This window comes from Lepeophtheirus salmonis, chromosome 10 (assembly GCF_016086655.4).
Source record: "Lepeophtheirus salmonis chromosome 10, UVic_Lsal_1.4, whole genome shotgun sequence".
NCBI lineage: Eukaryota > Metazoa > Arthropoda > Copepoda > Siphonostomatoida > Caligidae > Lepeophtheirus > Lepeophtheirus salmonis.
The window spans coordinates 5,841,691-5,855,799 of record NC_052140.2 but is presented as its reverse complement, the minus strand read 5'-3'; positions in this window follow the sequence as shown (position 1 = coordinate 5,855,799).

Genomic DNA, 14,109 nt, shown 5'->3' with positions numbered 1-14,109 from the left:
TTGTAATAAATATATTGTTTTAGACGAGGGTCATACTTTTTGCAGTTACAAAGTGAACAGTGTTCTTTATTTACTAAAGCTGTTGTTATCATTATTTTTAAAGACATAACATCCAACACGGCGTTATCTGACTAATATAGCATTTTTTTATGTTCCTTTAATTGGTCTGATGGAGTTGCCCTGATTAAGGATAAGTAAACATTATAGGTTTACAATTACTCCATCTGACCTAGGAATCTTCTTTGAAGTACATCTACATGTATATAAAGTATATTTCCTTCTGTAGGAACGACCAAAGCACAAACATACGCACATTGAGCAGAAGAGAATAAATTCTCCCGAGCGGGTTGTCCATTGAGCTACGTCGTTCCATCTTCAGTGTACTTTGTTGTCGAATGTCGACTTATCTGTTTCGACACCCCCTCATCAGTCTTCTCTACAAGGATTGGCTGAATTTTTAATTTCTTCTTGTTCAGTTGTGAACACTTTTTTTTTCTTTTGAAAGTTTGTATGATATAATAAAGGTTAAAGACCTACACAGTATAAAATGTGTGTGCTTATGAATGACGGTGGATTTTCGGGAGAGAAATAAGTAATAGCCCTTGTTGGACTCGGAGTGGAATTGAGGATCGATATTGGAGTTTGTCTTTGTTTAGATACAGGGTGAGATTTGTGTTTATTTCCTTCCTCTTATATCTGCTTTAAAACAATTTTCAAATTGCCAGGTTTACCAAGCTAATTTTTGGGTTCTTTTATTTTTACAACTGCGACACCAATTATAATGCCAAGGATCGTTTAATTTCTTAGTAGCAAAGAACCCGAATTGTCAGGATTTTTTAACTATATTTTTTTCACATATTTTTTTCTTAATTTATATTTATCATATTCTTAATTTTTAAAACTAAACTATCTGACGAGGGTTTTTTGGTGCATCTATATTTATATAAAATACTCTGCAATTTGGTAATAATAAAATTAAATAGATTCCTTTTCTGACACGTTTAAATATAACAGAAATTCATTAATCTAAAAAAATATTTTATGATTCCATATATCATTGGGATCAAATGATCCCATATTTTACCTGTCTCGCTGTATTCATTTAAAAATTGAGTCTTGGTCTCAGGCTGCCTTCCCCGGAAAAAACAGATTGTCTCCTCATAAGTCTTATAAATACTACCAAGAGAAAGAATGCAGGTAATTACCCTATACTTGTATAGAGTATAGAGAAACATCCATCAAATCACTCCCCAGACTACTTAATAACTGTGCAGCTGTTATTTTCATGTCCTCTCGTGTAATCTTTCTATCTATATGGCCCAAAAACACCGACATACTAATATTATCCACCAAAGCCCACCTCGATCATCTATTTTCCAATCCTCTAATGAAACAAAAGTAACTGTTTCTAGGTCCATATTCTCTTTTTTTTAAATTTTTCCCTCCTTTAAAACTCTCTTTCTCTCGAGTCTTTCACTGTCATTAAAATTTGATATGTCATTAAAGACTTCCCCTATAAAATCTATTTTTCCTAATTCATGTATTAGCTAGGCAAGTAAACCTTCCCTTATCTTCTACCGGTTCTTACAATTCTATTATTGGTACGCTTTTCATTACCATCTCCCAGTTTACCTATGAGTTTGTCTTCTAAAAGGGACTTTATTTTATCTTCCATTTTTTCAAATCTTCGTAGCTTTTTTCATCCCTTTAAGATATAGAAATAAGCGTTCTTTAGTGATGCCATTTTATTTTTATTTTACATAAATTTTTGACTTATTGTATAAAGTTTAGTTTATAGGTAATTTTCCTCAAATAAAGGTAATAAAAAGGTCACTAAGTTGAAGCCCATCAAGGCTTGCAGTTTTTTGTTTATCTCAGTAAAAAATATTCGTACTTGTTTTTTTCCCTGTCTCAGTTTAATAGCTCTCTGTGGCCAATCATCTGTCCTTCTGGATATTGTGGGATCTGTCGACATTCCATGGTTTCTCATTCCAATAAAAGATGATTTGGTTACCACGGGATTCAATAGATCATCAATTTTCTTCCGTGGGTATCCCAGGTGTAATTCATTTTGTCTGTAAGGATATGTTTTTTGTAAAAGCGGTATGACTTCATCCTCAGATCAGTGTTTATTGCCCTGGAGACTCTTGCAAGGCTTATTTGGTGCTTTTTGGTAAGACCGTTAATTGGAGTCCCAAAACATGACTTCAAGGAACGTTTCATGCCTACGAGGAATATAAGAGTGCTTTTTTTTATCACTCCAGGACTTGTGGGATTTTCTCTTATATGCCCCTTCCTCCTTCTAGTGGTTGTATACGACGTAGACTGCACTGTTTGGACAATTGAGAAACTTTTTGATATCCGTTAGACTGTGTTCCGCTCAAGCAAATTCTATGATGGTGTTCTTCCGGGTCTCCTATATCATAAATACGGGGTTTGAATTAAAAGTTGTGCAACTAACTTTTAGCTAAGGCTCTACCTCTCACGTTAATGAAATAACTGAGTTTAATTACTCTCCTAATTGTTGAGGATGTAGTTAAAGAGGGAAAGATTTACCTGAAAGACACTTTATAGATGCTATCAAAAGAATAAATAATTGTGAAATTTCTAAGCTTACAGGCCGTTCCACTACTTTAAAATATTTTTTAAAATGGTTCTATATTATTTAATAATATCTATAGACTAAAAGGATCATTTTGAAACCCTAAGGACCTCATATTTCAAACATTAAAAAAACTAAGCTCTTCTCTAATGACCAGCCTGTATGCTAAAACAAAACAAAGCAAAAAAAATGACGTGCAAACCTTGACAACTTGAATAATTTTTTGGACCAAAGCAGCTTAGCTGTCATGACCTTTTATTATATTAGCTACTAACAGCTATAAGATCAAGGAAATATACAAAAATTCCACTCAGTATCTAGCAAGGCTATAAGTAAGAATTACTCCTATGTAAATTCTACTCAGAGAACAGCGAGAACTTACACTCATAACTGGTGTTGTAGATAATATGACCTGAGAACAAAAAGCGAGAACTTACACTCATAACTGGTGTTGTAGATAATATGACCTGAAGGTATACTAAAAAATGACTTGATAAACCTGACCATTTGTAGAATGTTTGGGAAGAAAGCAGCTTAGTTCTCAGAACGTTTCATTGAATGATCTGTGAGCAGGTGTGAGATGGAGAAATAAACTCAAATCCCACTCCATATGTAGTAATGATATAGACAGGAATTACTCCAATGTGAATCTTCAATTCTATTGTTTGGGTATGAGCAAGATCCGAGATCAGCATTCATAGCATCGTCATTTGGGACTAAGTTAGGTCCTATGCCAAGGGTTTAAACTGAAGTAATTAAAAAAGACTTTATTTTAGGGCTGAAACTTCAGAGAATACTCATCTCGATATTCTTATCCCCCAATTATTTAATCATAAAATACTATACCTCATACAATAATAAATACAAATTAATATACGGTAATTATGAACAAGCTCAATAAAATAAAATAAACATATCTGTACTATTTTTGGGTGGGGCATTTAACAGTATTTAATTATTAGCACCCGTATTTACAACTTTAAATTTAACGTATATGGTATATACGTTTGATTTAACTAGGCCAACTCCAACACACTTTTATATACATATATTAGTATATGTACAACACCTTATTTATCATATCACAAACCCTTTCGCCCTTGCACTCCCATTCCCAGCCGTTCAGCCATATTGGAGGACATATCCAGTCCAACAAGGACTTACTCATTTAATTCCACAACATTTCTCCAAAGTTATTCTTCATCCTCGAGGTACTAGGGAATACGTTATCCTTATTGTTCTCTCTTTAAGATTAAGTGCCTCAGCTTAAAAAAAAAAAAAAAAAAAAAAAATATATATATATTGTTAAGCAGTTATGGGAATTCCGGTTCTTTTTTTTTTTTAGAACCGGCTCTTTTGTCTACCAATCGGCTATTCAGATTTTTTGTTACTTTAATGGATATATTACAATTAATTACAGAGGCGTCCACAGGGGTTGGGCTGGAGGAGCTGTAGACCCCCTATCCAAATTTCCAAGAAATTTAAATCTTCAAAACTTTTTTTTTTAATATTCGGTTATAGCCATCGATTTTTGAATTTTTGTTTCCAAAAATTCAGCTGTGGATTTTTGATTTTTTCCAAAAAAATTCATATTTAAAATTTTTTTACTAAAAATTTGAAATCTTTCTTCAAAAAATTTAAAGTCTGCAATTTTATTTTTGAAATTTTTTTCCAAAAATTTTAATTTTTTCTAAGCTACTATGGATTTTTGAAATTTTTTTCCCAAAAATGTAATATTTGAATATTATTTTGTAAATTTTTGAAATTTTTTGATAAAAAATAAATAAATCTTAAAACCAAGTATACCTTCCCCTGGGGAGACTCTGAGCCGGCTCTTGATTGGTGGGGAACAGGCTCACGTCGTTCCCTTCAAAGACCTGGCCGTTACGTTTGCGAAAGACTTATCACTATTGTTTAGATTGCCAAATTAAAAATTATCGCACCGGTTCTAACTAATATTTTATAGATCTTTAGAGGTGATGATATTTAGATTATTAATGGAGAAATCTTTAGTAAAATAAATACAGATTCAATAATAATATAATTGTTATTTTTATATAAACAGACAAGTTTTATTTTGAAAGAATAACATTTAACAAACCTTGAGATTTTGAAATAAAAACGAAATAAACAAACTTATGCAGATATATATATATATAAAGTTAAATATATTTTTCAGGATTTATGGGTGACATTGTTGATATTTGCAGGAGGCAAGAAATTATCGGCATATTTCATGGAATCATAAGGTCACATTAACTGAAAAATATTATTTGTTCCTTATTTTTCTTTCATAATTTCTATGTACCTAGTAGTGATGTTCTGATCTTGTGTCCGAACCGATTTACAAATAGTTCAACTAAGAAATAGAGGTTACCAAGGGTCCTTACATTAAAGAACCAGAATTTGCAAAACGTGATTTCTTTACTGAACAACCAAAAAGAATGACAAATTTTCATTCATCTAGTGCAGCGTTTCTTAAAGTGGGCGCAACAGCACACTGGGTGTCCCACTGGCTATTTCAGTGGCGCCGCCAAGAAAATATTTATTTTAACATCTTATTTTAGAAAAATCAATAAAAAAGTAGGGCATTTCTTTTCCCTATAAAATTAATAGGCTGGGGAAAAGTAATTTCGTATTTTTCGCGTTACTTCAATCCTTTATAAGAATAATTACAATAATCTGATTTAAGCTAAGAATGCTCCATTCTATTTGATAATTAATTTGACAACATTATCCTTTTCTCGTAGAAATCCTTGTCCCTATTAGAAAAAACTTGGAAAACCAATTTTCTCAGGCCTCCTTTGAGGCCAAATTTGTACCACAAGAGCGTTGGCGATAGACAGGAACAGGTAGTAGTCACTTGGTGCCTGGTCCGGATTGTAGGGGAGATGCACAAGAACTTCCCGTTCGAGCTCCCATACCTTCAGACGCGTTGTCAAAGATATGTACGGCCTGGTGTTGTCTTGATTAAACCCAATTCCTCTTCTATTCGAGTGTCTTTTTGTATCCAGCCTTCTGCAAATGGTTCAAAATGATTTTATGATCAATGTTCAAGTCCTGAACGATGCTACGACTGCTAACATGACAGATAACTTTTCTCCGAACTATTAAATTCTTTATAAAAGGATAAGATTATAAATTCATTTTGATAAATGAATATATAAAATTAAACGTAAAAATCTTTCTCAAATGACCATTGTCAATTGCGTGTCATGTCAATAGACGCCTGTGTAGCATGACAGTAATTTTTTTATCATTTAACTACCAAATATATTTGATTTCAGAAAGAGTAAGGAACTAGCAACAGCCTTACTGAAGGAGGAACTGAAAGACATTTTTTTTTTGTCGCGTCTACCCACATTTTATGTTATTTTAACTGCATTGTATACTTCATTTGAGAGTGATCTTTATTATAACTTTGAATTTAATAACCCATCCAGTTATTGGAGTTGTATTTTTTTGGTGCAAGTGAGAAGCACTCTTTGGCATCTTGTTTACAAAAAAATACATGGTCGATCTTATATAGTGGTACTCACTTTATTATTTTCAATCCGGAATGAATTTGTTGCAAAATCACAGAGGAGGACAACAGGATATCTTATCTCTAAACCGAACAAGCTGAGACGATCGGAAACAACAAGGAATATTCTAAATTTTCTTAAGCCCAAACCAAATTTGAGCAAAGTTTCGCTTTTTTCTGATGAAATTTTTTTCTCCGTTGATGCCACTGTGAATGAGCAGAACGGCTGCAAAATCAGAACCGAACATCCATACAATGTCTCGGCTTTAGTAAAACATTGTATAAAGAACAAAAATCCAGCTGGAACCTTGGTCTTGGCCGTTGTGGAGTCTGCCCTCCCATTTTTGTTGCGAGGAAGGAATGGCTCAATGCAGATTCCTTAATATAACATCTGGATAAGAAAGTGCAACCATGGGCCAGTGAAAAGTTTGGGGACTACTTTGTTTTCACAAAGGACGGAGCTCCATGCCATTGCACCGCTAAGACCCAGCTCATACTGAGAGACAACTTTCTGGACTTTTGGGACATCAAATGTGGCCGACCTCGACCTCTTCTCTAAACGCAAACACCTTGGACTACTCTATCTTGGCGTGTCTGTAGGAGAGGGGTTTGCTACTCTTCACAGGAGTTTCCAGTTTCTAGAGGATTCTATCAAGAAGGAGTGGCTACAATTTCGATTACGGAAAGTACAGAAAAGTTGACATATGTTATGAAATTACTTATGTAAATTTGCATGGCAATACGAGGTTATCTTTAGGTAAACATCTTGATCAAATTATGAAAAAAAGGCAAAAACGCTGTACTTAGTGAATATAGACACTAAGAAGGCATTATTATTATTTTAATTAAGTCATTTTGATATACGTTTTTCAAGCTATAAAAAGTGTTTAAAAAGTTTTTTTCTGAAACTGTTCTATGGAACAAAAAAAAGAGACACTAATTAGGAAAATTTGATGAATTGCGTATAGCGCGCATCCTTTTTATATAGAAAAGAATACATTTTCTTATGTCATTCGCTCTTAGCACTAGATTTGGAATCTAAATATGACATGGTAGGAAATTGAAATTTTGCATAGGTGTATTTCTTAGTATATTTTACTACTTTTCCAAACTAGCCATAGTCGATTTTTTTTTTGAAAAACAAACCATCCTACTGTACAGGGAGAGTTGTGAGCACATCAAAGAAAGAGAAAAAGGAATGATGATTGTTGATTGATGAGAAGGATTAAGGGTAGGGATGGACCATAGTCGATAGACGGGGAGAACAATGACGTTCCTAGGCTACCAATAATATTCACGGATTCAATTCCTACTCACAACTAAGAATGTATGATGGTGTTATTTCTAATCCATAAACACCATAAATAATAGCCGTCTCCCATCCATCACTAGTCATATCTAGTATCTACTACCAACTCAGCCCTCCTTGTTCAGTATTACATAAAAACTACTAACTAATTCAGAAACATAAGCTATACTGAGTGGTCTAATTGATTTTTTTCCCAAAAAATTTAATTGTTTATGTATATCTATGGATTTTTGAATATTTTTCCCATAAAATTTGATTTTTAGTGAATAGCTGTGGATTTTTAATTTTTTTTTCTAAAAAATTTAATAGTTTCAAATTTTTTCCTCAAAATTTTAATTTATGGATTTCTTTTTAAAAAAATCCAAAAAATGCATTGTGCTGGAAAGGGGGTACTTGGGTTAAATAAATATTTTACAAGTGGTACATCACTAAAAAAAGGTTGACAATCTCTGTCGTAAACGGAGTTTCTTGAGACAGCAAACTGCTTGGAGTGTGAGAATGGAAATTCGTCGATCACGTTCAAGTGACATTTTCTCGACTTGTACGTAAGCTAAAGTACTAGTTTGTTTTGTAACTAATTTTTTATGCTTTAATATATATGAAATATGAATTAATTTCAATCACTCAACCTCAATTAATTATTGAATTAGTACGTGTTCAGATTTCAATGGACCAACTGGTAAGTCAAGTTGACAAATTAGATTAGGTGGAAGGGAGTTCATATATTTCAGGGACCCTTGGATCGATTTGAATTCATCATCATAATGACTTTGATGGTTATGAAAGATATGGAATCATATATTGATTTAAAGATGTATCCCTCACTAAGAGGATCGATCCATTTACTGATTCAAGATGTGTGGGTCATCGAATTCCCCATGACTCGTCTCTCATAGCAGATTGATGACCCCCCACCCTTTACAAAAATTCAAATATCGACAGCTGAATCTGGGCATCTATATCCTATTATCTAAGGTGTAGTTATTTTAAAAGAAATAAGTGTTATACCTTTTAATTTTTTCCCCCAAGAAATTGAAATGTATTTGAAAAGTGGACCCTTAAAAGGTTAAGTGGAATTTGGATAAGGATTAATCAGAATAGTTCTTTGATAGAAATTGACAATAATTTGTCCAAGGAATATAATGCAGACTCCTTTTTGAGAAAAGTAATTCTAGCTTGCATTTGTGTTGATATATCTTGTGTGTATGATTCAAGGTAGTCATTTCATTGATTCATTTCCGCTCAATACTGAGAATCCAGTCATGAAAGTGTATGTAAGTAATTGGCCGTTGATTCTGTGATTAATACAAATAACAAGAATATTAATAATTATCCCTTGTAATTTGACAATTAATTGCTTTATTGTATTTTGATTTAATTGCTTTTAACTTATTCAATTTCTAAAAGCAATTATTTATGTACCTAACTACTTAATGAGCTACAAAAATTTATAATTTATCTCTTTAGAATATTTACTTATTAAAAATGCCAAGTCAAAAAAATATTTTTAGTTGCAAAAAGACAATATTACTTAATTTCTAAACCAATTTTATAAAATTTTTCAAAAAGATCAACTGTATGTAGTACTCTGTGAAGGCGTCTCAGTGCTGGCTGACAACGTCATTGAGAGCCTCTGTGTTTGGATGAAAGATACTACAGACTTTTCCCTCGACAGGCTCCCAAAAGGTGTAGTTAAGAAGTTGGCATCTGGGTAGTTGGGGTCCAAAAGTGTGAAAAACGAATTTAAAAGACTCATTGAAAAGATTCTTGCAACGGATGAGATGGGGTTCTTTCATTGCTGGTGTCAAAAGTAGCCTCTCCTCATACTCGCAAGGCTCTTTCCACCCCCTCTTTTGATAGCTCTTTGGATAGTCTGGTGTGAAACTCCAATATTCCAAGGATGGCCTCTCATAGACTTAGGGGATTTAGCGGCTTTCTTTAGATCCTCCGGATACAGTTTGGCTTCTTCACAAGGCCCTTCTTCGTCTCCAACGTTTGGACTAGCTCATGGCGTAGACAGCGATTCGATTCTAGAGACACCCAATAGCTTGAAGTGCGCGAATGGAAATTCGTCGATCACATTCAAGTTTCATTTTCTTTACTTGTACGTAAACTAGAGCTGAGTTTTGTTTCAATCACTCAACCTTCATTAATTATTTCAATGGACACCCGGTATCTAAACAAACATACTATAAATATCAAAAGGACTACTGCATTTATTATTCTTTTAAAAAACCGAGGATTTCATTGATGATTAGTGTTAGTTCAAGGATAAATGATATATCAAGGAGGGAAATAATGGACAATTGAGATAGACTTTCTCATTTGATTCATGGTTTTGCACAAACATACCGGGTAGTTAATAAGTCTTGAACCACTAAAGTAACTGCATTTTTGAAAGGTGCCGAGAGTTTTAATCATAAAGTTAGGCACATGAATAAAAAGCTGTTGTAGTAATCTTTGAAACAAGATATTGCAAAATAATATATCTCACATCTGGGACTAAGACTGATAAAAAAACAAAAAAACAACACCTAGGAGATTGCAACTTTGAATTGCTCCAGCCATGCCACCTCAGGGGTGTCCACTGGATTATATATATATATATATATTTGGGGTTGGCACTTTATTTAGAAATTTTTTTAAACCCAAAAATCAATTTTTTGGGAAAAAATTACAAAAATCCACAGCTGTACAGAAAAAATTTGAAAAATTAAACTATATTTCAATTATTAAATTTTTTGAAAAGAAAATTTAAATAATAAATTTCCTAGTAAAAAGAAAATTTTTTTGTTAAGAATCTCCTGCCAACCCCTCCGAACAACCCTGTACCTTGGACGTAAAAAAGCATCCTGGGATCAACCACCATATAAACTACCTCATTCATAAGTGCCTTGAAGATCAGTCTAGTCTCAAGAATTGTCCTCGAAGTGGTAGGCCAAGCAAGCTAACCACAAGACTACCAAATACTCATTTTAGGCTAACCCGGCCAAATTTATGTCCAAATTTGAAAAAAAAAAAAAAAAAAGTTCCTAGAATTGTCTATTGTGACCATAGCTATTATCAAAAAATTAAATTTATTGAAAAAAAGTTCTAAAATCCATAGCTATAAACAGAAAATTGAATTTTTTTGGGAAAGAAATGTTAAAAATTAAATTAAATTTCGAATATTTTTTGATTTTTGGGAAAAACTTTCAAATATTAAATTTTCATTGAAGAGTATTGAAAAAGATTTAATTTCAGTTCAGGTCGGTATTGACAAATCCCTTAAACCGAACCGAAAAATAATCAGTCTTGAACCAAGTCTCAACACTAATATAAATCTATATATTAAGTATATGGAAAATTCCATCCAAATTGCTCCTTGAAACATTCCTGTAAGACAAACTAGGTAGAAGTTTGTTTGCCTCAAGGGAATCTCAAACAAGACATGCGTAAATGGGTAAATATTATAAAAAAAGATTATGTATATAATATCATATTATAGGATTAAATGCAATTTACTTTGATTCATTGACGCTAGGTTATATCAAAGTTTAAATCGATAAGGATATGTATTAAGGCATCATGTGGTATGACCATTATCTCCTCTAAGGCATAATTTATTGATTGCTTGAACAAACGTGACCGATAATAATGAGTATACAACTAAAAACACTTTGAAAAGGAATTTCGTACATTGCACTTTATTCCAATTTAGACTTACATTCCACTTTAGTTCGACTAGGCAATGACCTTTTACAGAGAATGTATTGTGCAGTGATACTAATCGCGATCATTTTGGCATTTTCAATCAAAAAGAAACCGAAAATCAACAAGGTATTTTTTTTCTCTCCTAAGCACATTGCATAAAACATAAAATTTTAAGCTTTAATAAAACAACAACGATAAAAACAAGAAAATTAAAAAACGTTAGATAGTCCATCTCTTTAATGACTTTGATGTACAAATTATGATGTCTGCAAGGTTTAAGTCCTTCTTAGTCCTTTTCGCATACATAAATTGTTACGTTTTTGTAATAATGGGATTGACCTTACCTCCCCCTTCCCACTATAGTGTCCTAAAAAAATCATCTCCGCCAGTTGTTGCTCCAAAATTCTAAAGCAGTCCATATGATATCCGCTCATAAGTTGCACTTAAAAGCCTGCAGCTCCAGAAGAGATGATCAGTAGTCTCTCTATATTCATTGCAATACGGGCAAATACTCCTTTGGTCATTTAAGAATTTTGCCCCATTCCCCAACGTTCCTTAGAGTAATCGATATTTGAACCCTCACTCAGAAGATGTAAAATATTTACTCTTTATTACTTTGATGCTGTTATGTACATCTTTGTTAAGGTTTCTCTTTTCCAAATAGTCGTTAAGAGGAACCAAAGTTGATTTTTTGAAACATCTCATGATCTCAGACGTAGAAACCATCGAGATTGTCATTCTGAACGATACCAGAGGACTTTCGACGCCCTTAAAATGACCTAACCTTGATCTAAAGGACTGTTTAGCCATTTGATCAATGAGTGAGGTTAACCATCGAACATCCACAGCAATATTAGCGGAGACAGTTCACACTTCCAAGAAATTAAAGTTTCCTAATATGGGCAGTTTCCATATTAGAGATAATTCAAACTTGATAGTAACATCTATGCACACTTTACACAGATACTGCATCCCACTTGCAGACATCCCTGATTGGGGCAACTTTAATTGTATCTAATGTTACTATTAACTAACGCAATACAAAATTGGAAACATTGGTTTGTAAGTATGATTTACCATTGGGGACATAAGTACCAGCATTTCATTTTTTGAGGCAATGATTGTAAAGTAATACCTCAATTCATGGGATCACAACACATGTATTGTATGACACATTTCTAAATATAATATTTTGAACTCTTGTCTATCTGGGGATTTCACGACATGCGTACAACAATAGTATTTGCTCGCTGTCAGTGAAAAGTGAGTAATGCAGATTATTCATGACTCATACCTAAAGCCTCTTTGTTCATAATTAAATATTGAATAATTTTGTTTTATTGTTTTCTTTCACATGTTTGTACAATGTGCATAATGCCTTTCTAACATGAATCATCAAAAGCTCTGCAGTGAGGCGTAGTATCCCTTAAATTAAGTTTATATGTATGTATACATATAGTTGTAAATAATATGACATTGAGAGACTTATTGTAGTTGTAATCTGAACACTTTTCTTTTATATTTTCCAAAGCTGTTATCAGTATTTTTGATTCTTAAGGAGGGAACATGTTATTATAAAATGTAACACAAGAGTGTATACTCATGAAAGACGGATTATTTTTTGGGATGTTAGTAGCAGTAACCTTCCCATAAAGAAGAGAACCGTCTACATTTAAAATAGTATTAGTACCAGAAAAATATTATAATGATATTTAAATTCATATATATACATATTATTATGCTTTTTAAAAACATTTCCACCTAAAAATTGCCAGAATTCCTCTTTTAGAGGGAGATGGTAACTCTGATTAAATAATGAGAAAAAAATAAGAAGGAGCTTTAGTTAGGCAGAACACTGATGTAGACCTAAGTGTTGACCGTCAGGCCCTGATAGACGATGAAGGGTGGTTTAAAGTGACCTTCATTGCGAAAAATCATAACTTCCTGTGGGTACTTAGTATTCATGATCCTAGGGACGCAATAAGAACTTTTTGCCAAACATCTATTGTTCCTTCAGTTATGCTTCTGTGTTTGACAGAAATGTTTCTCATCACAGACGAACCATACAATATCTTTCACGGGAGGCTTATGTTTTAGCTTGATCAAAGCCTTTGCTTTAGTGAGCCTTTTTGTCCCTGGTATCAGATATCACATTCATCGATTGACTGTGATCCCTCTAATTTTTTTCTTTTCTTTTCTTCAACAATACATGACTTTCGACAATTTGGCCGCTCCCCAGTCACAAGACCTCCCGTAAATAATCGTCAGTGAGTCTTTGCCATCCTGCTTGGCACGTATTCTGAATTTTGAAACAAATTGAGTAGTGCACACGAGTACTTAAGACAAAAAATCGTTATCTTTTTTGCCGTTTAAATTGCCCTAAGTATACAAAAGGTGTTTGTATTCCTGATTAAATAAAGAAAGGGGTATATTGTTGTACGGTAGAAAAATGAGCAGCTGACGTGATAGAGTGACTTTTATACCGGACTAACTCTCCATTAATGTGGGTTTACTTATGGGATGAGGCGAGAAAAAGTTGCTAACTTTTAAAAGAATTACCCGCTATAATATATTTAAATGAAGGTGACATATATAAAAGTTTTAAATGCGAGATTTCTATGTAATTTGTTGTTGGTGTAAAACCCAGGAAATATCAGAAAAACGGGAAAATAACCATAGTAAGTACATGCTAATTTTCAAGGGAATTAGTGACTGTTAGGCCTATATGCATAAATATTATTATTATCAAATTCAAAATCAAATTATCAGATTTTTTTTTCCGTTTTCATTTCCTCATTTACAAGATATGAATAGTATTTGAATATGATAGTGTAAATTTTAGAAGGTCGTTATCATTCCATTTGTTTTCATACTTTCAACAAAGTTATTTGCGTCTCTCAAAAATAGAAGTGTATTTTGTAAAAAAACAAAAAAAACATTTTATCATTAAAATATAAGGTTGATCCACACCCAGAAAAGTTG